Source organism: Dendrobates tinctorius, unplaced genomic scaffold (genome assembly GCF_039654945.1).
Source record: "Dendrobates tinctorius isolate UK_male_01 unplaced genomic scaffold, ASM3965494v1 ptg000017l, whole genome shotgun sequence".
Classification (NCBI taxonomy): domain Eukaryota; kingdom Metazoa; phylum Chordata; class Amphibia; order Anura; family Dendrobatidae; genus Dendrobates; species Dendrobates tinctorius.
The window spans coordinates 828,408-854,583 of NW_027361685.1; the positions used below are offsets into that span (position 1 = coordinate 828,408).

At 45.6% G+C, this 26,176-nt stretch overlaps 1 protein-coding gene across 1 annotated transcript in view; it reads left to right on the forward strand.

The window, feature by feature from the left end:
* Positions 1 to 26,176, forward strand: part of LOC141082234 (uncharacterized) — a 55,129-nt gene that overhangs the window by 15,556 nt on the left and 13,397 nt on the right. The gene's annotated exons all lie outside the window — the stretch shown is intronic.

The window sequence follows — 26,176 nt, forward strand, 5'->3', positions numbered from 1 at the left end:
AGTGGTTTCCCCCCACATATGGGGTACCAGCGTACTCAGGACAATCTGGACAACAACTTTTGTGGTCCAATTTCTCCTGTTAGCCTTGTGAAAATTAAAAATAGTGTGCTAAAAATCATTTTTGAGGAAAAAAAATTATTTTTTATTTTCACTGCTCTGTGTTATAAACTTTTGTGAAGCACTTGGGGGTTCAAAGTGCTCCCTACATGTCTACATAAGTTCCTTAGGGGGTCTAGTTTCCAAAATGGGGTCACTTGTGGGGGAGCTCCAATGTTTAGGTGCACAGGGGCTCTCCAAATGCGACATGGTGTCCGATAACGATTGGAGCTAATTTTCCATTCAAAAAGTCAAATGGTGCTCCTTGCCTTCCTGGCCATGCCGTGCACCCAAACAGTGGTTTATGACCACATATGAGGTATCGGTGTACTCAGGAGAAATTGCTCAACAAATTTTAGGATCCATTTTATCCTGTTGCCCATGCGAAAATGAAAAAACTGAGGCTAAAAGAAAATTTTTGTGAAAAAAAAGTATTTTTTTTTTTTTACAGATCAATTTGTGAAGTACCTGGGTGTTCAAAGTGATCAGTATGCATCTAGATAAGTTCCTTGGGGGGTCTAGTTTCCAAAATGGGGTCACTTGTGGAGGAGCTCCAATGTTTATGCACACAGGGGCTCTCCAAACACGACATGGCAACCGCTAAATATTCCAGCATATTTTCCATTCAAAAAGTCAAATGGCGCTCCTTCCCTTCTGAGCCGTGCCGTGCACCCAAACAGTGGTTTATGACCACATATGAGGTATCGTTGTACTCAGGAGTAATTGCCCAACAAATTTTAGGATCCATTTTATCCTGTTTCCCATGTGAAAATGAAAAAATTGATGCTAAAAGAAAATTTTTGTTGGAAAAATTAAAATGTCCATTTTTTCTTTCCACATTGCTTTAGTTCCTGTGAAACACCTGAAGGGTTAATAATCTTCTTGAATGTAGTTTTGAGTAGCTTGAGGGGTGCAGTTTTTAGAATGGTGTAACTTTTGGGTATTTTCTGCCATATAGACCCCTCAAAGTGACTTCAAATGTGAGGTGGTCCCTAAAAAAAATGGTTTTGTAAATTTTATTGTAAAAATGAGAAATCGCTGGTCAACTTTTAACCCTTATAACTTCCTAACAAAAAAATATTTTGTTTCCAAAATTGTGCTGATGTAAAGTAGACATATGGGAAATGTTTTTTAATAACTATTTTGTGTCACATAACTCTCTGGTTTAACAGAATTAAAATTCAAATTTTGAAAATTGCAAAATTTTCTAAATTTTCACCAAATTTCTGATTTTTTGACAAATAAACGCAAAAATTATCAACCTAAATTTACCACTAACATAAAGCCCAATATGTCACGAAAAAACAATCTCAGAATCGCTAGGATCCATTGAAGCGTTCCTGAGTTATTACCTCATAAAGGGACACTGGTCAGAATTGCAAAAAATGGCCTGGTCATTAAGGTCAAAATAGGCTTGGTCATGAAGGGGTTAATCACACAGATATGTCACACAAAAGACTTAATAACATTTCCCACATATCTACTTTCCATCAACACAAATTTGGAACCAAATTTTTTTTGTTAGGAAGTTATAAGAGTTAGAAGTTGACCAGCGATTTCTCATTTCTACAACACCATTTTTTTTAAGGGACCACATCACATTTGAAGTCACTTTGAGGGGTCTATATGATAGAAAATACCCAAAATTGGTACCATTTTGAAAACTGCACCCCTCAAGGTGCTCAAAACCACATGTCAGAAGTTTATTAACCCTTCTGGTGCTTCACAGGAATTTTTGGAATGTTTTAAAAAAAATTAACATTTAACTTTTTTTCATAAAAACATTACTTCAGATCCAATTATTTTTTTTCCCCAAGGGTAACAGGAAAATTTGGACTGCAAAAGTTATTGTGCAATTTATTCTGAGTACGCTGATACCTGATATGTGGGTGTAAACCACTGTTTGGGCGCATGGTTGAGCTTGGAAGGGAAGGAGCGCCATTTGACTTTTTCAACACAAAATTGGCTGGAATTGAGATTGGACGCCATGTTGCATTTGGATAGCCCCTGATGTGCCTAAACAGTGGAAACCCCCACAAGTGACCCCTTTTTGGAAAATACACCCCCCAAGGAACTTATCTAGATGTGTGATATGAACTTTGAACCTCCAGGTGTTTCACTAAAGTTTATAGCGTGTGGGCGTGAAAATATGAAAATCATTTTTTCCACAAACATGATTTTTAGTCCCCAATATTTTATTTTCCCAAGGGTAACAGTAGAAATTGGACCCCAAAAGTTGTTGTCCAATTTGTCCTGAGTACACTGATGCACCATATGTGGCAGAAAACTACTGTATGGGTGCACAGTGGGGCTCAGAAGGGAAGTAGTGACGTTTTAGAATGCTGACTTTGATGGAATGGTCTGCCGGTGTCATGTCGCGTTTGGAGAGCCCCTGATGTGCCTAAACAGTGGAAACCCCCCACAAGTGACCCCATTTTGGAAACTAGACCCCCCCCAGGAAACTTATCTAGATGTGTGGTGAGCACTTTGAACCTCAAGTGCTTCACAGAAGTTTATAATGTAGAGCCATAAAAGTAAAAAAATATTTTTTTCCACAAAAATGTTTTCTAAGCCAAATTTTTATTTTCTCAAGGGTAACAGAAGACATTAGACCCCAAGAGTTATTGTGCAAATTGTCCTGAGAATGCTGATACCCCATATGTGGGGGTAAACTACTGTTTAGGTGCATGGCAGAGCTCAGAAGGGAAGGAGCGCTAGATTTTACTGTTATGGTTTGCAGGTGCCATGACACACTGGGAGAGCCCATGAAGTGCCAGAACAGCAGAACCCCCTATAAGTGACCCCATCTTATTAATTACACCTCTCAATGAATTCATCTAGGGTTTGCAGTGATCATATAGACATCATAGGTGTGTCACAGAATTTTATACCATTGGGCAGCCATGCGGAGAGACTCGGGAGAAACGGAGCGCTATTTGCCTATTCAAGTGAATGGGTCTGTGCACATGTCAGTGTGTTTCCACGGACCGTGTGTCCATGAGCAAAACACGCTGACGTCGATTTTTAATGTCAGCGTGGGCCACAAAACAGCCAGCATACGTGCACACATAAAACACATGGATGTCATCCATGTGACATGCATTGGCATCGGGGAAGAAGCGTTACAGTAAGCACTGTTCCCCAGCGCCAGGTGCTGAACACAACTCATCATTCTCCCCTGCTTGTGCCGATCGCCAGCACAGTACCAGTACCAGAAATATCAGGACATGTGAATGAGGTGTTATAGCGGGTTTTTACGTTTGGCAGCTGTCACACACTAAAAGATGCTTTTCATTGTAAAAATAGTTTTTGCATCACCACATTTTGAGAGCTATAATTTTTTGACATTTTTTTATCGCTTTTTATTCTGATTTTTGGATGCAGAATGAACAAAAACCATCAATTCATGAATTTCTTTTGGGGGGGGGGCGTTTATACCGTTCCAGGTGTGGTAAAATTGATAAAGCAGTTTTATTCTTCGGGTCAGTACGATTACAGCAATACCTCATTTATATCATTTTTCATGTTTATACAATAAAAACTATTTTATATAAAAAAATAATTATTTTTTCATCGCTTTTTTCTGAGAGCTATAACTTTTTTATTTTTCCGCTGATGACACTGTATGGGGGCTTTTTTTTGCGGGACAAGATGACGTTTTCAGCGGTACCATGTTTATTTATTGATCACGTGTTTTTCCACTTTTCGTTTGGCGGTATGATGACAAAGCGTTGTTTCTTGTCTTTGCTTTTATGGTGTTCACTAAAGGGGTTACCTAGTGGAACAGTTTTATAGGTTGGGTCGTTATGGACGTGGCAATACCAAATATGTGTACTTTTACTGGTTAGAGTTTTTTTTAATTCAAATATTTATTTAATGTTAGAATAAATATTGACATTTTTATTATTATTTTTTATTTATTTTTTTTTATATTTTTACAATTAGTTACATGTTTTTTTATTTCATTCTATCTTTTACACTTTGTCCCACTATGGGACAGTCATTTTTTGCAGGCTGATCGCTTCTATGGCAGGCAGATGAAGCAGCATCCCCATGCTATAGAACAGGGGTGGGGAATCTTTTTTTCTTCCAAGGGCCATTTGGATATTTATACCATCCTTCGGGGGCCGTACAAGCTCCGCCCACAAAGTACATCCTGACTCTGGCACTGGTTTCATGACTTAATCTTTCATTGTATGCCCTTCAATGTTCAGTAGTGAACACTGCGTGTGTGTGCAATCAAAATACAGCTCCCTGCCCAAGAATGCGGTCCCTGAGAATCTGCTCGGGGGCCTGATAAAAGGTCATCGAGGGCCGTAAATGGCCCTGGGGCCTGAGGTTCCCCACCCCTGCTATAGAAGCTGTCAGCGCTGCACTCAGTGCCCAGACACTGAGAGACTGCCTGACTTGCACTGCGCATGACCAAGAAGTTTCTTAGCTCTGGTCGTGACAACATCGGGTTACCATGGCAGTGATCGCGACCTCGCATCACGTTGTAGGGTCTCCGATCCAAAGGCAGAGGGACTGTCAGCCCTCTGCCTGCTCCTGGAATGCTGTGATCATGTTCAATTGCAGTATTTCGGGGGTTAAAATGGCAGGAGTGGTCTGTGACTGCTCCTGGCACTTAGTGCTGGGTGTCAGCTGTGAGAATCAGCTGACACCCGGCCGCGATCGGCCGTACACCACCTGTGTGTGCGGCCGATCCCCGAGACATTCTATTCCGTCAATGGTCAAATTGGCCCAGGGCACATGGACGGAATAGTACGTCTGATGTCAGAAAGGGGTTAAACACAATACCACCCCTCTTATTTATTGTATTATGCTGCATTAGAAACTAAATAATTACGGCATGATGAAAATCAGCTTAAAGTTTCATGGAGCAATGTCTACCTTTCCCTCTTACCCCCCTTAGTTCGTATGATCCCTATTTTTTGTGCTTCAGTTTTCCTTGGTTTTTCTTTTTCTCTAGGAGCCAAGTCATATGTGACGCCCCTATCACCGACTCTATGGTCTCTGCGCTGACTGTAGGACTTGTAGCTGTTTAACATTTAATAACAATTCATTGGTTATAAAGAAGCTGTCCGGTTGAGTTATGAAACGAGCCGTGTCCTCCTGATTCTCCCCTTCTGAATTCAGATCTGACAATGACAATTTTACTTGTCCCTTGTTTCTACGATATCTACAAGTTTTCCTTTTACCGCTACATGTTATTGATACATAAAAGTTTCAGGACTCGGAAACATTATTTCTGCAAATATAAAGATGCGTGATATTTTGTTAGGCCAATTGTCTGATACTTAGAGGAAGCTTAGCAGCAATTTCAATATCTAAGACATATCTAAACACTATTACGGATTACACACAGTCACAGAAATTGCATTATGAACTGTGGCCCTCATTCAGTGACAGCTCTTTTTTCTTGTCTCTTGTACTCCTGCACCGGGTCATCTCTTACAATGGTCCAACGTTATCTACAAGCATTGATGGATTCCATTGTCCTTGATCTCTTGTTTCCATAGGTGCAATATCTTGGTGGAATCTCTCACCGTGCTCATCGCTCACGACTTCACAGTTTGGTTGAAAAATGTCTTGATGCGAATGTAAGAAATGAATCTTTAAGGACATGTACAGCCAAGATCCTGACACAGTGCGGAAAATAAGTATTTGATACGCTGCCGATTTTGCAAGTTTTCCGTCCTACAAAGAATGGAGAAGTCTGTAATATTTATCACAGGTACAATTCAACGGTGAGAGAAAATCCAAAAATAAAAAAAAAACAGAAAATCACATTGTATGATTTTAAAATAATGAAATTGCATTTTATTGCATGAAATAAGTGTATGATCACCGACCAACCACCAAGAATTCAGATTCTCACAGACCTGTTAGTTTTTCTTTAAAAAGCCCTTCTACTCTGCTCTCACCTGTATTAATTGCAACCAGTTTGAACTTGTTATCTGTATAAAAGACACCTTTCCAGATAATCAGTCACAAGCCAATCTCTCCACCATGGCCAAGACCAAAGAGCTGTCTAAGGACACCAGGGACAATATTGTAGATCTGCACAAGGCTGGGGTGGGCTGCAGCACAATAGGCAAGCAGCTTGGTGAGAAGGCAACAATTGTTGACAAAATTATTAGAAAATGGAAGAAACACAAGTTGACTGTCAGTCTTCTTCGGTCTGGGGCTACATGCAAGATCTCATCTCGTGGGGTAAGGAAGATTCTGAGAAAGGTCAGAAAGCCCAGAACTACATGGTAAGACTTGGTCAATGACCTGAAGAGAGCTGGGATCACAGGACCGGGCCTGTGCATAGCTAATCAGCTACCTAGTGTTCACTGGTGGATACAGACTGACCTGCAGGTAGCCGCCAGGTACCACTCCTGGGCAGAACCCAATATTGCAGCTGCAGACCCCAGGGGTCAGGTTCGCTGACATTGAATAGGGATATGTCTCTGTTCAGACTAGTAAGTTCTGGTACCTCTACAGAACGGTTACTGACACTGATTAGGGCAAGGTTAAGACACTCTGGTCTATGATACTGGAACAGGGTTTGGCCGAACACAGACCAGATGACAATGTTCAGGCACTGGCCACTCATGGACAAGCTTCAAGCACTGGTCGCTCCGGGAATGAGATTCAGGCCATGGCCTTTCTGGATCCAGGGGACTACGGATACAGGACGTGCTACACCAGAATGAGTTTCAGACACTGGCTGCTCTGGGACCAGGGGATGACGGATTCAGGACTGGCCACACTGAGGCAAGGAATACAGGTTTAGGACACTGGCCAAACCAGGACCAGGGGACCTCATAACTCACTAGTAGTACACCTTACTGACTAATGATTCTACACGTTGCATGGCGAATCCCTAAGGGAGAGGGAGTCTTTTATATAGGATGACTCCCAGCAATTAGCTGGAAGCCATCTTCCAGGTGTAGTAATTATACTAAACATCTCTGAGCAACAAGCTAAGAGTATTTAGTATATACTTGCCATGCCCCTTTAAGAATGGGGGAGTGCGCGCATGGGTGTACTAGGTGCATCGCTTAGAGCTGCGGCGCTCACACAACCAGGAAGCAGGAGAACGCTGAGGATTGTGCCGAGGGTCTGAGGCAGTGAGTAAGCTGGCATCCCACCATGCAGGGGTGCCAGTAATAGAGCTACAGGCACACTATGCCATCATGGATTAAAATCTTTCCGGGCACGCAAGGTCCTGCTACTCACACCAGCATATGTCAAGGCCCATTAGAAGTTTGCCAATGGCCATCTGGATGATCCAGAGGAGGCAAGGGAGAATGTCACTTGGTCAGATAAGACCAAAATAGAAATTTTTGCTATCATCACCACCCGCCATGTTTGGAGGAAGAAGAAGGATGAGTGCAAATCCAAGAACACCGTTCCAACCATGAAGCACAGTGGGGGGGAAACATCATACTTTAGGGGTGTCTTTCTGCAAAACAGACAAGATGACTTCACCGTATTTAAGGGAGCATGGATGGGTCAAGGATCGAGAGATTTTAGCCAAACACCTCCTTCCCTCAGTTGGAACATTGAAAATGGGTCGTGGCTGGGTCTTCCAGCATGGCAATGACCCAAAACACAGCAAGAGGAACTAAGGAGCATTTCAAGGTCCTGGAGTGGCCTAGCCAGTCTCAAATCCTGAACCCAACAGAAAATCTTTGGAGGGAGCTTAAAATCAATGTTGCCCAGCGACAGCCCTGAAACCTGAAGGATTAGGAGAAGATCTGTATGGAAGTATGGGCCAAAATCCCTGCTGCAGTGTGTGCAAACTTGGTCAAGAACTACAGGAAACGTCTGACCTCTGTAATTACAAACAAAGGTTTCTGTACCAAATATTAAAACAGTTATCCACTACCCTAATTCGTTTAATTTTGTATTCATTAATCTTACTATTATGTGCCAGTAATGGATCCATACTCTTATTATAGTAATATATACCTTTATGAGGCAGATAGCATCACTTGGTGTCTGCTCGATGTAACTCTGATGTTTATCAATCACTTCTTGTTCCCCGGCGTACTGCGCTCTAATACTACAAGCTCCATTATGCGTTGCAGTGGCCTGTGAGCCAGCACTTAGCACGCCTTCTCCATTTTCCACACAAACTCCTCCCTGCCTCCTCACCATCACCATATGTATATACACACATACTGTATATATGTATACATAGACATATGCATACACATTTCCTATTCTTTGTCATGTTTGTCACACTTACATGTATCAGATCACCAAACAAATGTAAATATTAGCCAAAGTTAACACAAAATGCAGTTTTTTAATGAAGATCTTTATTATATAGGGAAAAAGAAATCCAAACCTCCAGGGCCCTGTGTGAAAAAGTGATTGCCCCTAAATCTCATAACTGGTTGGGCCACTCTTAGCAGCAACAACTGCTTGCAATAACTGGCAGTGAGTTTCTGGAGGAATTTTGACTACTCATCTTAGTAGAATTTCCGAGCATGGACCGCCTTTTTAAGGTAATGACACAACAGCATCTCAATTGCATAGCTCCCAACCATCCCAGATTCAGCTGGACTGTCATGTCCCATCTCAGCTGTTCTCCCAACCTCTATATTCCTCTCTTCGACATTTTCATTGCTCCTGTAGCTCCTCCTGCTCAGAGGGATTGGCTGCTTCTCTGCTAAGTGCATAAATTAGATTATATATATTCACTTCCTCTCCCTTCAGTGATTGGTCTCCCCAGGAGTATCAGCTTCCATCTCAATCTCCACAGGCTGCTGCTTTACCAGTGAGCCACAGCTCACAACGCTGGAGATGGGAGAATTTGGTCATATTGACCGCTATATTGCCGGCAATGAACTCAGAAGCAGAGTATACATATCCATAGCAATACATTGTGTATAAGAATGCTTTTTATGGTGCCTGTATACTGAGGGGAAGAAAAATATATATTTTTATTCTTATAAAAGTATTTAAAATAATAAGCAATTACAAAAATGTATTTTTTAATGTTAGACTCCCAGATCCTGAACCCACAGCCTCAACATTACTGACAGGCACTGTAAGCTGCTGAGCCACAAGCTCCGGTGAAGTGGCTGCAGGATTGTGTGCACTTGATCCATATTCCAGGCTCTGACTACAGGCAGATTATTCCGATAGAAATACACTGCTGTGTACAATGGATATTTCTGTATTCTAGAGGAGAATAAGAGATTTTTTTCATCCTATAAAATTACTAATAATAATGAAAAACACTTGATAATGAAAAAAATGTCATTTTTAATGCGTTTTTTTAAAAATAAGAAGCATCACAAATCAGTGAATTACCCGGACATAGTTGTGCCAATATAACTGTAATGACCCGCAGAACACAGCGATCAGATTATTTACAGGAATCGGTAAATTACGGGAGAAACAAAATGGCGTAATTTATATTTTTCTCTATAAAACCCATAAAATAATGTGATAAAGCTGTAATGCGGAGGACGTGTTCACACGTAGCGTAAATGCTGCGTTCTTTCTTCTGTAAATGTCTGACCCAGATGACGTAGTGACAATCTTCTCTGATTATTGCGCGTTTGCTGCGCTTCTTCTTTTTTGCATTTTCCCCCATATTTGATGTTATTTGGCAGATATGAAGCCGCATTTAACACTTGTTTAATAGTACAGAAAAGCTTTGATTCTGCGCTTATAAATGTGACGGCGGTTTTCTCTTCATACATTTTTTTTCTTAATACGTTTTTTTCAGAAGAAGCCTATAAAGGGAAAACGCATCAAAGCCCCGGAGGTCGGCAGGGTCTTCAGACCACAGAGAGCGCAGATTTCATGAGAACTGTGGCGCTATCAGACTCCAACAGTCAGTATCCTCCATGGTGTAACAGTCAGGATTCCTCTAGATTCTCGTCTCTCCGCCTGGTTACAGCTGTTCTTCCTTTCTCCCCTTTTCTATCCTCGCCTTTCCCATTCCTTCTCTTCCCCTCCCGCCTCTTAAATGTTTTATATATAAGGTATTACATGTGTCCCGTAACCCCTATCCCGGCCTATCCGGTGCAGACCAATCTTTTTCATTTTCTTTCTATCCCTTTAATTTTTCCCTTTTCCCCATTTTCCTTAACCCCTTCACGACTAGTACGGTGCAGGTAGCTTCTCTCCCTTTGATGTTGGCTCAAGTGGTGAGCCGGCATCTTTCCCAGGTTTTGACTTTCTGACTATTAATTAACATCTGTGTATACCAGTGTCTGTTCACATTGGACCAAAGTACCGATGAAACAGGGACTAAAGGCTCTAATCTTTTGACTATATATAAAATCTATGTATACTAGTGCTTGCTCATATTGGTATAATAGGGTCTATAGGTTTTGACCTTTCAACTATATACAAAACCTGTGCATATTAGTGCCTGTTCACATTGGTCCATAATACCGATATAATAGGGTCCATAGGTTTTGACCGTTGATTAGATATAAAACCTGTGTATACCTGCGCCTGTTCACATTGGACCAAAATATCGGTATAATTTGAAATCTTGTGGATTAGATATATAAAATCTGGGTTCATGAGTGCCTGTTCACATTGGACCAAAACATCGGTACAATTTTATTGACATTGGCTATGCAATGTTTAACCTTTTTATGACATCTGGGTTTTGTGTGTTAGGCCGGGGTCACACTAACCGACGCAAAATACGGTCAGTATTTTACATGCGTAATACGGATGAATGGCCCCTAAACAGTGCTCCGTATGTCATCCGTAATCAAGGTGTGGTCGCGTATTTTGCGCATGTAAGCATCCGTATGGTGAGATTTTCTCGCAGGCTTGCAAAATGGACATGTAATGGAGCCCTATGACAGGGTTTATAACATAAACCAAAGAATAGATATAGACACACAGAATGCATATACATGTATATATATGTATTCTATGTGTATATATCTATTCTTTCGTTTCTTTATTAAACCTGTCAGTGTGAGTTTACTGTATAGCGCACTGAATTGCCGGCTTTTCTAAAAGACACTGGGTGCGTATTTCTCGCAAGTCACATGTGTGGTCCGTGTGTAATCCGTATTTTTTGCGCGCCCATAGACTTGCATTGGTGTATTACGGCCGTAGTACGCTGACAGTCCCAGCATGCTGCGAGTGGCACGGAGCGTAGAATACGGATGAGAAATATACGGCTGGTGCGAGGGACCCCATAGAGAATTATTGGTCCGTGTGTAATGCATGCTTCTAGCGCCTCTCACTCGCCTGTATTCCTCGCCAGTGTGACCCCGGCCTTATCGTTCCACTATTTCAACACCGGTATATTGACACCTTTTTTTTTTTTCTTTGTGGTCATTAGATGTGTAGCTGTGTTGTAAATGCAGACGCAGCAGAGAGATCTCTAAGTCTCTGGAATGAGCTGTGAATAGCGGTTATCCTGCGTAAGCGCAATCAGTCAGACAGTCTTAGATCTTATACCGTGCCAGTCACTTTCGGGGTACGTACGCTGGCACCTGCGCTCTGGATGGAATTCAGCCCTGACAGGGGTTATACAATGCAATCATTGGCCGCCTATGTGTCCTACAGCCTCTTTGGTAGGTGTTAGCGCAGCTGCGCTCGATTACTAATCTAATTGATGTGTAAAAGACACAACTAACAGTCAGTACCCCTGATGAAGCCACAACTGGTGGCGACACGCGGCGGGGCTCAGGACGCTCAGGCTCCGCGCCACCTCTGACTCGTAATTTTTATATGACTAATTTAAAGCTGAGCTCAGTATTGTTTGCAGGCGGCTATTGTTAGCCTGTGCTATCTAATTTCAGCATGCCTGATGAATCGTGACAATTTGAGTTATTCTTAGGGAAGTATGCATACCTCTTAGGATGTTGCTAATATCATTGTATTAGGGGGCTACTCAAGCCGGATAGTGTTTTTGGGCTTGTTAGCACGTTTTTTACAGGCGTATTATATTCTCTGCTACCTGGTTCAAATCATCTTTATCTGTATGGACAATACATGCTGTTTAACTCCTTTGTGACCACTTGTATTTATGGTATGTGCTTCATTCATTCTTATGAACTAGTCTTTGTACATAGCCTTTATATTGTGGTCTGCTGTCTATATACACACTTGGTTCTCTATTGAGTTACTGAATGTGGAGCCATGAGGGTCTGGCTCTATTTTGAGCCTAGATTTTCATGTCACACGTGTGACCAATTTTAATGTTTTTAATGATTGGGTGTTTTGGTTTGTGTGTCTAAATAAAGATTGTTACAATTTTTGCTAAATCCTATGTTGGGTGATCCCCAGTGTGTGGCCTATATCTTCTCTCTTCTTTGTACATTGGCATCAATCTTGTATAGGTCTGGTTGGATCCCCTTTTATATCTCAGTGGTGCCCCCTTGTGTGTAATTTTAATTTGCATCTTTCGCAACACACGTCAGCTCAAGTGAGGTATTCTGCTACATACAGGAGATCTGCTCATCGCCTGCATGTAGCAGTGCCGACCGAGTTATGGCCGCTTCTAGTCTCCCATGGAAACTAATGAAGCAGGCCAAAAGTTACAAAAAAAGTTTTTAAAAATATTAAAAAAATATAAAAGTTCAAATTCCCCCCCCCCTTTCGCCCTATTCAAAATAGAACAATAGAAAAATCAAACATACTTAAATTTGGTATTGCCGAGTTCACAATCGCCCGATCTATCAATAAAAAAAGGAATAACCCGATCAGTTGACGGTGTAGTGAGAAAAAGAGTCAAAATGCCAGAATTAAGGTTTTTTGGTCGCCGCGAAATTGAATTAAAATGCAATAACGGATGATCAAAAGATCGTATCTGCACCAACATGGGATCAATAAAAACATCAGCTGGGCGCACAAACAATAAGCCCTCACCCAACCCAAGATCATGAAAATGGCGCAATGTTTTTTCCCAAAAAATTTTGGATTTTTTTTCACCACTTAAATACAAAAGAACTGAGACATGTTTGGTGTCTATGACCTTGTAATGACCTGGAGAATCATAATGGCAGGGCAGTCTTAGCATTTGGGGAATATGGTAGAAAGTAAATCCAAAAAAAGTTGTGGAGTTGCACTTTTTTTTGCAATGTCACCGCACTTGGAATTTTTTCCCCATTTTTGAGTACACGATATGGTGAAACCAATGATGTCGTTCCAAAGCACAACTTGTTCCGCAAAAAACAAGCCCTAACATGGCCATACTGACGGAAACATAAAAAAGTTATGGCTGTGGGAAGAAGGGGGGCGAAAAACAGAAACGCAAAAATGAAAAAAGGCAAGGTCTGTAAGGGGTTAAAAAAAACCCCTATTTTTCCTTCCCCATTCTCCCCTTTATTCTGCCTCTCTCTTTCATGACTTTACATTTCTCTTTTTTGCTGTTGTTTTGTTCTCGTCTGTATTACTGGGTATTTATAATCTGTCTCTCCCCTTTTTCTTTACCCCATTTATGTAAATAAATCCTTAATAAAAACTACTTTACCATAAAAGGCGCCCGCTGTGCACCCAAGGCACGCGGCTGATCTGTGCCGATTTGGGGCTTTTCTCTCTCTAATAAAATCGCAGGTAAAAAACTGCAGAAACTTTATTAAGTGCAGAATCAAAGCTTTTCTGTCCTCTAAAAAGCGCAATAAAACCGCGGCTTCACATCTGCACCAAGAACGCATCAAATAAGGGAGAGAAGATCGTTATTGTAGATGGTGCGGATCCTGCAGAAAACAAAAAACACCGTATTTCTGCAATGTGTGAACACGGCCTTACAGACACAAATAAGCCGGGTGTCGTATAGTGACGCTACATAATGAGAACGTTCTGGAGGCTCCGACTGTGAATGACGGCACAAAAAATAATCCCCAGGTCCCACGCACGCAGGACCAGAGACCCAGGAATCCACCTGCTCATCTCTAGTCCCAACTGTCCCGGATACAGCAGACAGTCCCGGATTTGGGTCTACGCCCTGCAGTCTCAGGCGTCTGCTGAATTTCCCTCACTACCAGTGTCCCTCTGACAACTCCTCCTGCCGGGGGAGAAAGCAGTGGTAAATGGCCGTGGATTAGGGTGAGGCCAAAATTTGCAGCAATGCGTGCTGCATGCTCTGTGCCTCTTTTTGTGTTTCAAAAGTTGTGAGGTGTGCACAGTTACTTGGTGTAACACTGGTGGATGTGGACCCACTGCACCATCAACCAGGCTCCGTACACCTCGTACACACCTGGCTCTGCTCCGTACACCTCGTACACACCCGGATCTGCTCCGTACACCTCGTACACACTCGGCTCTGCTCCGTACACCTCGTACTCAAAAGACTCCGCTCCGTACACCTCGTACTCAAAAGACTCCGCTCCGTACACCTCGTACACACCCGGCTCCGCTCCGTACACCTCGTACACACCCGGCTCCGCTCCGTACACCTCGTACACATGCGGCTCCGCTCCGTACACCTCGTACACACGCGGCTCCGCTCCGTACACACGCGGCTCCGCTCCGTACACCTCGTACACACGCGGCTCCGCTCCGTACACCTCGTACACACACGGCTCTGCTCCGTACACCTCGTACTCAAAAGACTCCGCTCCGTACACCTCGAACACACACGGCTCCGCTCCGTACACCTTGTACACACACGGCTCCGCTCCGTACACCTCGTACACACACGGCTCCGCTCCGTACACCTTGTACACACACGGCTCCGCTCCGTACACCTTGTACACACACGGCTCTGCTCCGTACACCTCGTGCACACACGGCTCCGCTCCGTACACCTTGTACACACACGGCTCCACTCCGCACACCTTGTACACACACTGCTCTGCTCCGTACACCTCGTACTCAAAAGACTCCGCTCCGTACACCTCGTACACACACGGCTCCGTACACCTCGTACACACACGGCTCCGCTCCGTACACCTTGTTCACACGGCTCCGCTCTGTACACCTCGCACATACACGGCTCCGCTCCGCACACCTTGTACACACACGGTAATATGGAAAAAAATTCCAGCATCCAGATCAGTAATTAGATTAAAAAATTTTTTATTCCTTTATTCCAAAATTTAAAAAAATCATAAGATTCTCCATCATGATAAGAGACGCATCAGGACGTGTAGTTGGACGCGTTTCGGACAAAAAAACAGTCCTTATTCTAAGACAACACATAATACATCTGAACACATGCTTATAAAGGGAAACAAAGGAAGTCAAGGAACAATCAAGACTAAACATAGCCAGCTGATTAATAGAGGGTAGCAAGTCACACACGGCTCTGCTCCGTACACCTCGTACTCAAAAGACTCCGCTCCGTACACCTCGTACACACACGGCTCCGCTCCGTACACCTCGTACACACGCGGCTCCGCTCCGTACACCTTGTACACACACAGCTCCGCTCCGTACACCTTGTACACACACAGCTCCGCTCCGTACACCTCGTACACACACGGCTCCGCTCCGTATACCTCATATACACACAGCTCCGCTCCGTACACCTCGTACACACACGGCTCCGCTCCGTACACCTTGTACACACACGGCTCCGCTCCGTACACCTCGTACACACACGGCACCGCTCCGTACACTTCGTACACACACGGCTCCGCTCCGTACACCTCGTACACACACGGCTCCGCTCCGTACACCTTGTACACACACGGCTCTGCTACATCCACCCTGTAAACCCCTTCTGACCCCACACAGAAACTTCCCCTCATCCAGCACCATGACAACCAGCACAGCAGAGTCCTGCACACTGAGGCCCCTGATCATGTGACTCCTCCCCTCCTGTGACCTCATCACAGGTCCTGTGTGCACAGAGTGGTCATATATGTGGCAGACGCTCCTGGACCTTCCGCTTTCTGGGCTGGTTCCTCCTGTGAGTCCTATTAACCCTTTCGCCCCCTGTCTTCTCCTTTCTGACAGGACAATCTCTGAATTCGGACAGTGTGACAGGAATTTCAACAATGTGGAAGGAAGAAATGACAATTTTCCTGTTTTCCTCACAGAAATGTGACTTTTCCCCCCAATGTATCATTGTCCTAAAGGTGACAGGAGCGCTGAGGCCGCACAGTGCGCCGTGTCTCCTGAGTGCCGATACCCCACAGGCTCGGGAGGGAAGGGACGCCATTGTGGCTGGGATAGACGGTGGACGCCGTGTGACGTGTGAAGAGCTCTGACACCAGAACAGCAGAGACCCCACAAGTGGCCCCATGTTACCCCCTCCACCTCTGGGGGGCTCATCTAGGGGGCAGGGAGGATTATTAACCCTCAGGGGGTCACAGAATTGTGTAACATTGAGCGGAGGAATGAAATGTTCCCAGTAAAATGTCGCTCTGTCCCCAAGTCTGTAATTATCAAACGGGAGAAGAGGAGAAAACAGAAACCACTTGTTCCACAATTTCCCCTGAGTGCCGATACCCCATAAGGGGCCGGACACTCCTCAGGAGGGAAGGAGCGCCGTCTGACAGGGCAGAGTCTGCTCTTATGGTGTTAGGGGCCATGTCACATTATCAGAGCCCCCAATAAGAGGCGCCATGTTACACCCCCCACCTCTCAATTACTCATCTTTCTCCCAGAATTTTATACCATTGGGCGATGAGGAAAAAATAATTACATTTTACCACAAAAAATAGTTTTCTCCCCAGAGCAGCCATAGAAGCTGTCAGTGCTGAGAGAGACTGGATTGTTACAGGAGCCTGAAGAAGGAGCCGCTGTGCTCTGCAAGCTGCAAACATACTATCATCTGGTTATAAAGGCGTCACTCCGAGAATAGTCATATCATCATTGGGCAGAAAAGTCTTCACATCCATCTTGTAATATAGGAAAGTCTAAGGCCAGAAATAATCCCCATAAATCACTGTACATGGAGACTTTGGGATCAGATCATTTCTGTCCGTTGTGTTTGTGGAAACAAAAAATCTTTTCTAAAAGCCTCAAACTTCTGTGTGTGACTCAGAGCTGAGATCTAACGTGAGAGAAGATTCCAGTGCGGGGAAGACGGGAAACCTTCATATAGACGGCCGGTGGGGATGGAGGCAGTGACCGACTCTGGCCACATCTGTCTCTAGAGCCGCAGTAGAAGATGAAGATGTCGTCCTCATCATGAAGGAGTTATTTCTCATGTCGCGTGTAATGAATATCTCCTGCAGTATTGCTAATGCCGATTCCAGTGTCGGTAATGAGACGAGAATTAGCGTTATGGAAGATGAGTCTATGAGGAACGTGTTCAGCTGCCGACTCCGAGGAGGAAACTGCTTGTTGTCTGGGGCCTAAATATATAGGTTTTACATAAGTTCCCTTCATCCAGCAGGATGACAACCAGCACAGCAGAGTCCTGCACACACTGAGGCCCCTGATCATGTGACCCCTGACTCCTCCCCTCCTGTGACCTCATCACAGGTCCTGTGCACATAGCAGCCATATATGTGGAGTGCGGCTCTGCAGGTTAGTGATGGGCAGTCCGGCTTTTCTTGCTCCTTTCCCCATTTTTCTCACTCCTGTCCCTTCACTATAAAGCCTGGGCCTCATTATACAGCTGTACAGGGGTCTAGTGAAGGCTTTTTAGCCCTTTCCTCAGTCTGTAGCTCCTGGGCACAGGCCCTCACTCCTGTCCCTTCACTATAAAGCCTGGACCTCATTATACAGCTGTACAGGGGTCTAGTGAAGGCTTTTTAGCCCTTTCCTCAATCTGTAGCTCCTGGGCACAGGCCCTCACTCCTGTCCCTTCACTATAAAGCCTGGACCTCATTATACAGCTGTACGGGGGTCTAGTGAAGGCTTTTTAGCCCTTTCCTCAGTCTAGCTCCTGGGAACAGGCCCTCACTCCTGTCCCTTCACTATAAAGCCTGGGCCTCATTATACAGCTGTACAGGGGTCTAGTGAAGGCTTTTTAGCCCTTTCCTCAGTCTGTAGCTCCTGGGCACAGGCCCTCACTCCTGTCCCTTCACTATAAAGCCTGGGCCTCATTATACAGCTGTACGGGGGTCTAGTGAAGGCTTTTTAGCCCTTTCCTCAGTCTGTAGCTCCTGGGCACAGGCCCTCACTCCTGTCCCTTCACTATAAAGCCTGGGCCTCATTATACAGCTGTACAGGGGTCTAGTGAAGGCTTTTTAGCCCTTTCCTCAGACTGTAGCTCCTGGGAACAGGCCCTCACTCCTGTCCCTTCACTATAAAGCCTGGGCCTCATTATACAGCTGTACAGGGGTCTAGTGAAGGCTTTTTAGCTCTTTCCTCAGACTGTAGCTCCTGGGAACAGGCCCTCACTCCTGTCCCTTCACTATAAAGCCTGGGCCTCATTATACAGCTGTACAGGGGTCTAGTGAAGGCTTTTTAGCCCTTTCCTCAGACTGTAGCTCCTGGGAACAGACCCTCACTCCTGTCCCTTCACTATAAAGCCTGGGCCTCATTATACAGCTGTACAGGGGTCTAGTGAAGGCTTTTTAGCTCTTTCCTCAGACTGTAGCTCCTGGGAACAGGCCCTCACTCCTGTCCCTTCACTATAAAGCCTAGGCCTCATTATACAGCTGTACAGGGGTCTAGTGAAGGCTTTTTAGCCCTTTCCTCAGTCTGTAGCTCCTGGGCACAGGCCCTCACTCCTGTCCCTTCACTATAAAGCCTGGGCCTCATTATACAGCTGTACGGGGGTCTAGTGAAGGCTTTTTATCCCTTTCCTCAGTCTGTAGCTCCTGGGCACAGGCCCTCACTCCTGTCCCTTCACTATAAAGCCTGGGCCTCATTATACAGCTGTACAGGGGTCTAGTGAAGGCTTTTTAGCCCTTTCCTCAGTCTGTAGCTCCTGGGCACAGGCCCTCACTCCTGTCCCTTCACTATAAAGCCTGGGCCTCATTATACAGCTGTACGGGGGTCTAGTGAAGGCTTTTTATCCCTTTCCTCAGACTGTAGCTCCTGGGAACAGGCCCTCACTCCTGTCCCTTCACTATAAAGCCTGGGCCTCATTATACAGCTGTACAGGGGTCTAGTGAAGGCTTTTTAGCCCTTTCCTCAGTCTGTAGCTCCTGGGCACAGGCCCTCACTCCTGTCCCTTCACTATAAAGCCTGGACCTCATTATACAGCTGTACGGGGGTCTAGTGAAGGCTTTTTAGCCCTTTCCTCAGTCTAGCTCCTGGGAACAGGCCCTCACTCCTGTCCCTTCACTATAAAGCCTGGGCCTCATTATACAGCTGTACAGGGGTCTAGTGAAGGCTTTTTAGCCCTTTCCTCAGTCTGTAGCTCCTGGGCACAGGCCCTCACTCCAGTCCCTTCACTATAAAGCCTGGACCTCATTATACAGCTGTACAGGGGTCTAGTGAAGGCTTTTTAGCCCTTTCCTCAGTCTGTAGCTCCTGGGCACAGGCCCTCACTCCTGTCCCTTCACTATAAAGCCTGGGCCTCATTATACAGCTGTACGGGGGTCTAGTGAAGGCTTTTTAGCCCTTTCCTCAGTCTGTAGCTCCTGGGCACAGGCCCTCACTCCTGTCCCTTCACTATAAAGCCTGGGCCTCATTATACAGCTGTACAGGGGTCTAGTGAAGGCTTTTTAGCCCTTTCCTCAGACTGTAGCTCCTGGGAACAGGCCCTCACTCCTGTCCCTTCACTATAAAGCCTGGGCCTCATTATACAGCTGTACAGGGGTCTAGTGAAGGCTTTTTAGCCCTTTCCTCAGTCTGTAGCTCCTGGGCACAGGCCCTCACTCCTGTCCCTTCACTATAAAGCCTGGGCCTCATTATACAGCTGTACGGGGGTCTAGTGAAGGCTTTTTATCCCTTTCCTCAGTCTGTAGCTCCTGGGCACAGGCCCTCACTCCTGTCCCTTCACTATAAAGCCTGGGCCTCATTATACAGCTGTACAGGGGTCTAGTGAAGGCTTTTTAGCCCTTTCCTCAGTCTGTAGCTCCTGGGCACAGGCCCTCACTCCTGTCCCTTCACTATAAAGCCTGGGCCTCATTATACAGCTGTACGGGGGTCTAGTGAAGGCTTTTTAGCCCTTTCCTCAGTCTGTAGCTGCTGGGCACAGGCCCTCACTCCTGTCCCTTCACTATAAAGCCTGGGCCTCATTATACAGCTGTACAGGGGTCTAGTGAAGGCTTTTTAGCCCTTTCCTCAGTCTGTAGCTCCTGGGCACAGGCCCTCACTCCTGTCCCTTCACTATAAAGCCTGGGCCTCATTATACAGCTGTACGGGGGTCTAGTGAAGGCTTTTTATCCCTTTCCTCAGACTGTAGCTCCTGGGATCAGGCCCTCACTCCTGTCCCTTCACTATAAAGCCTGGGCCTCATTATACAGCTGCACAGGGGTCTAGTGAAGGCTTTTTAGCCCTTTCCTCAGACTGTAGCTCCTGGTAACAGACCCTCACTCCTGTCACTTCACTATAAAGCCTGGGCCTCATTATACAGCTGTACAGGGGTCTAGTGAAGGCTTTTTAGCCCTTTCCTCAGTCTCTAGCTCCTGGGCACAGGCCCTCACTCCTGTCCCTCCACTATAAAGCCTGGGCCTCATTATACAGCTTACAGTGTTCTAGTGAAGGCTTTTTAGCCCTTTCCTCAGTCTCTAGCTCCTGGGATCAGGCCCTCACTCCTGTCCCTTCACTATAAAGCCTGGGCCTCATTATACAGCCGTACAGGGGTCTAGTGAAGGCTTTTTAGCCCTTTCCTCAGACTAGCTCCTGGGCACAGGCCCTCACTCCTGTCCCTTCACTATAAAGCCTGGGCCTCATTATACGGCTGTACAGGGGTCTAGTGAAGGCTTTTTAGCCCTTTCCTCAGACTGTAGCTCCTGGAAACAGGCCCTCACTCCTGTCCCTTCACTATAAAGCCTGGGCCTCATTATACAGCTGTACAGGGGTCTAGTGAAGGCTTTTTAGCCCTTTCCTCAGACTGTAGCTCCTGGGAACAGGCCCTCACTCCTGTCCCTTCACTATAAAGCCTGGGCCTCATTATACGGCTGTACAGGGGTCTAGTGAAGGCTTTTTAGCCCTTTCCTCAGTCTCTAGCTCCTGGGCACAGGCCCTCACTCCTGTCCCTTCACTATAAAGCCTGGGTCTCATTATACAGCTGTACAGGGGTCTAGTGAAGGCTTTTTAGCCCTTTCCTCAGACTGTAGCTCCTGGGATCAGGCCTTCACTCCTGTCCCTTCACTATAAAGCCTTGGTCTCATTATACAGCTGTACAGGGGTCTAGTGAAGGCTTCATAGCCCTTTCCTCAGACTGTAGCTCCTGGGATCAGGCCTTCACTCCTGTCCCTTCACTATAAAGCCTTGGCCTCATTATACAGCTGTACAGGGGTCTAGTGAAGGCTTTTTAGCCCTTTCCTCAGACTGTAGCTCCTGGGCTCAGGCCCTCACTCCTGTCCCTTCAATATAAAGCCTGGGCCTCATTATACAGCTGTACAGTGGTCTAGTGAAGGCTTTTTAGCCCTTTCCTCAGACTGTAACTCCTGGGAACAGGCCCTCTCCCGTACCTTCACTATAAAGTGTGGGGTGCAGCACGCAAGCATCCCATAAGCAAAGCATCACAGAAGCTAAGCATCCAGCAAAACGGCAGTTATACATGGCAGTTAGTCAGGGCAGGAGTCAGGTAACCCACACTTTGCTCTCCCCTTTAACCATGTGCTTTATTTTTATCTTCCTGTGTTCCCTTGCCATCCACATTCACCACCCTATCCCCCCTCCATCATGACTCGTACACATCATCCCCTCTATACTTCCCTTTCCCATGTACAGCTCACATGTGCTCCTCACCTTCCTGAGAAACCTCAGCCCATCTTTCCCAAACACATCGCAGAAAAAAACTACTTACAATTCCAACAACTATTTGCTCTTTATCTTCCTACTCCTACTGATTTCAGGGGACATCTCCCCCAACCCTGGTCCACCATCCCCCAACCTCAACCCCTACCACATATCGAAACCATAATAATCTTATTAACATTACTTGCACTCCCTCATCTCCATCTTTTAATTGTGCCCTCTGGAATCCACGGTCTGCTTGTAACAAGCTTCCTTTCCTACACAACTACTTTTTGAACAACTCTCTTAATCTGTTGGCCCTCACTGAAACCTGGATTCAGGATTCTGACACTGTCTCTCCTGCTGCCATTTCCTACGGTGGCTTACAATTCTCTCACTCCCCGAGACCCACAAACAGACATGGTGGTGGAGTCAGCATACTCCTGTCCCCACAATGCACTTTCCAGGTCATCCCCCCCGTTCCATCACTCATTCCCTTTTGAGGTCCACACCATCAGGCTCTTCCGTCCCCTCTCCCTCCGGGTAGCGGTCATATACCGGCCCCCAGGCTCACCCACCCACTTCCTTGACCACTTTTCAGCCGGGCTGCCGCACTTCATGTCCTCAGAACTTCCAACCCTCATCCTAGGAGACTTCAACATCCCCATTAACAGCCCTACTTCCACATCTGCATCCCAGCTTCTATCACTAACCACCTCTCTAGGCCTCTCGCAGCTTTCAACCTCTGAGACACACAAGGACAGTAACACCCTTGATCTGGTCTTTGTCCGGCTCTGCTCAATCTCCCACCTAAATAACTCACCGCTTCCACTCTCTGACCACAACATTCTCTCCTTCACACTCACAAATCCTCGCCCACCCCAGCTCACTCCTACCTCCCACACAGTCAGAAATCTACAAGCCATTAACCCTCAGACACTTTCAGATTCCCTACACTCATCACTGTCCCCTATCTCCTCTTTTTCCTGTCCTAATCTGGCTGTTCATCACTACAATGACACGCTTAGAAGCACCCTTGACCAAGTAGCTCCCCTCACCCTCAGAACCTCCAAACACTGAGTAAAACAGCCCTGGCTCACATCACAAACTCATCTTCTCCAGCGATGCTCTAGGAGTGCTGAACGCCTATGGAGAAAAACCCTCACACCAGAAGACTTCATCCACTTCAAATTTATGTTAAGAACCTATAACGCTGCCCTTCACCTCGCCAAACAGACCTACTTCACCACCCTGATCTCCTCACTAGTCAACAACCCCAAGAAACTTTTTGACACTTTTCACTCCCTCCTCAGGCCAAAAGCACAAGCCCCTATCACAGACATTTGTGCTGATGACCTGGCCTCCCACTTTACAGAAAAAATAGATAATATCCGTCAGGAAATCTGCTCCCAACCACCAAGTCCTGTGACTCCCATCCCTTCCTGCATCTTCCCTGGCTCACTTTCCACATTTGATCCCATCACAGAAGAAGAAGTCTCCAGACTCCTCTCTTCTTCTCGTCCGACTACATGCACTACCGACCCCATGCCCTCACATCTCCTCCAGTCTCTCTCTCCAGTCGTCACAACCCACCTAACTACAATCTTTAATCTCTCCCTCTCCTCGGGCATTTTCCCATCCTCCTTCAAACACGCCATTGTTACTCCATTACTAAAGAAACCTGCTCTTGACCCATCCTGCACAAACAACTACAGACCAGTCTCCAATCTCCCCTTCATCTCTAAACTTTTGGAGCGCCTAGTTTACTCTCGCCTTACCCGTTACCTCTCCACTCACTCCCTTCTAGACCCTTCACAGTCCGGCTTCTGCCCCCTACATTCGACTGAAACTGCACTTATCAAAGTGACCAATGACCTTCTGACAGAAAAACGTAACGGTGACCACTCTCTGCTCATTCTTCTCGATCTATCTGCAGCTTTCGACACTGTTGACCACCATCTCCTACTCTCTAGGCTCCAGTCACTAGGCATTAAGGACACTGCACTCTCCTGGTTCTCTTCTTATCTCTCTGACCACTCCTTCAGTGTTTTGTTCTCTGGCTCCACGTCATCTCCTCTTCCTCTTGCTGTCGGGGTACCTCAGGGCTCAGTCCTTGGCCCCCTTCTTTTCTCTCTCTACACGGCCCCAATTGGACAGACCATCAGCAGATTTGGCTTTCAGTACCATCTTTATGCTGATGACACACAACTATGTACGTATTCCCCCGACCTTACCCCCTCTGTACTACAGAACGCCAGTGACTGTCTGTCCGCAGTCTCCAACGTCATGTCCACTCTCTATCTGAAACTCAACCTCTCTAAAACTGAACTTCTTCTGCTCCCGCCGTCTACTAACCTCCCTTAAATCTGACATTTCCCTCTCCTTGGGTAGAACCACAATAACAACCCTGCAGAAGGCGCGCTGTCTGGGTGTTATGTTTGACACCAATCTCTACTTCACATCCCATGTACAATCTCTTGGCCGCTCTTGCCGCTTACACCTAAAGAACATCTCTAGAATTCGCCCTTTTCTCACCATGGAAACAACAAAAACCCTCACTGTAGCATTGATCCACTCCCGCCTGGATTACTGCAATGCTCTATTAATTGTCCTCCCCGTCACTCGACTATCCCCTCTCCAGTCCATAATGCAGCAGCCAGTGTCATCCATCTGGCTAAGCGGTACTCGGACGTGTCCGCTCTTCGTCAGTCATTACACTGGCTGCCCATTCATTATAGGATCCGATTCAAAGTACTTATTCTCACCCACAAAGCTCTCCATGGTGCGGCACCCCCCTACATCTCCTCCCTCATTTCTTTCTATCGGCCTAGCCAATCGCTGCGCTCTGCAAACGACTTTCGACTAACCTCTGCACTAATCCGTACCTCCCACTCCCGACTCCAAGACTTCTCCCGTGCTGCTCCTATACTCTGGAATGCTCTACCCCAAGAAATTAGGACTAACCACAGTTTTAGGCGCTCCTTCAAAACACATTTGTTCAGAGTGGCTTATCACGTTCGCTAATCAAAGTCATTCTATGTGTAAGTGTGTGTGTGTAGCCCATTCACTATCTTCATCCATCCTTCACTCCGTCAAGATGGCTGGACCATCATTGTAAATATACAATTGTAAATTCACACCTGTACTTTGTATCTCCCCCACCTCATTGTAGATTGTAAGCTCTCACGAGCAGGGTCATCTTATTTCGTCCTATTTTGCTTTAATTATTGTATTGTTGTTGTTACTTATGACTTGTGTTTTGAAACTGTTAAACTGTAAAGCGCTGCAGAATATGTTGGCGCTATATAAATAAAGATTATTATTATTATTGAAGATTACAGTGCGGGGAAGCCGGGAAACCTTCATATAGACGGCCGGTGGGGATGGAGGCAGTGACCGACTCTGGCCAAATCTGTTTCTAGAGCCGTAGTAGAAGATGAAGATGTCATCCTCATCATGAAGGAGTTATTTCTCATGTCGCGTGTAATGAATATCTCCTGCAGTATTGCTGATGCCGATTCCAGTGTCGGTAATGAGACGAGAATTAGCGTTATGGAAGATGAGTCTATGAGGAACGTGTTCAGCTGCCGACTCCGAGGAGGAAACTGCTTGTTGTCTGGGGCCTAAATATATAGGTTTTATTAGTAGATGTCAGGGAAGAAAACTAAACCCTGTAAGATAATAAATCTCCTCATATGTTTCCCTTATTATCTCCAGTAATTGTATTATTACACAGGATTCTTATGATGTTACATCGGATCATCTTCTTCTCATTCAGGTCTCTACAATATCGGATCCTCTCAGTGAAGATCTTCTACAGAAGAGAATTTTCCTGATTTACCCATCAAGGATGGATATGGACAGAGACAAGATGGCGGAGAGGATATTGCACCTCACCCTAGAGATCCTCTTCCGTCTCACTGGAGAGGTGAGAGATTCTGATGACGTCACATTACATCATTCTTATCTATGGGAGTAACAGATGGACAGAACTGGAGAGGTGAGGACTCTGGAAATGTCTGTAGTGAGATTTATTAATGTGTCTCTCCATAACCAGGATTACACAGTGGTGAAGAAGACCTCTAGTGATTGCTGTCAGGACCCTGTGTCTGAGGGATGGGGAAGACCCCTGAGCCCAATCACGGGGCCTCCACCTCACCTCCTGATCCATGAGGACATCAATGACCAGAAGATCCTAGAACTCATCTACAAGATGATTGAGCTGCTGACTGGAGAGGTGACACTGCTGGGAATGCTGGGACATTATACAGTAACACTATGAAGGGATCGGGGGGATGACAGTATCATTGTATGTGTCAGGTTCCTATAAGGTGTCAGGATGTCGCTGTCTATTTCTCCATGGAGGAGTGGGAGTATTTAGAAGGACACA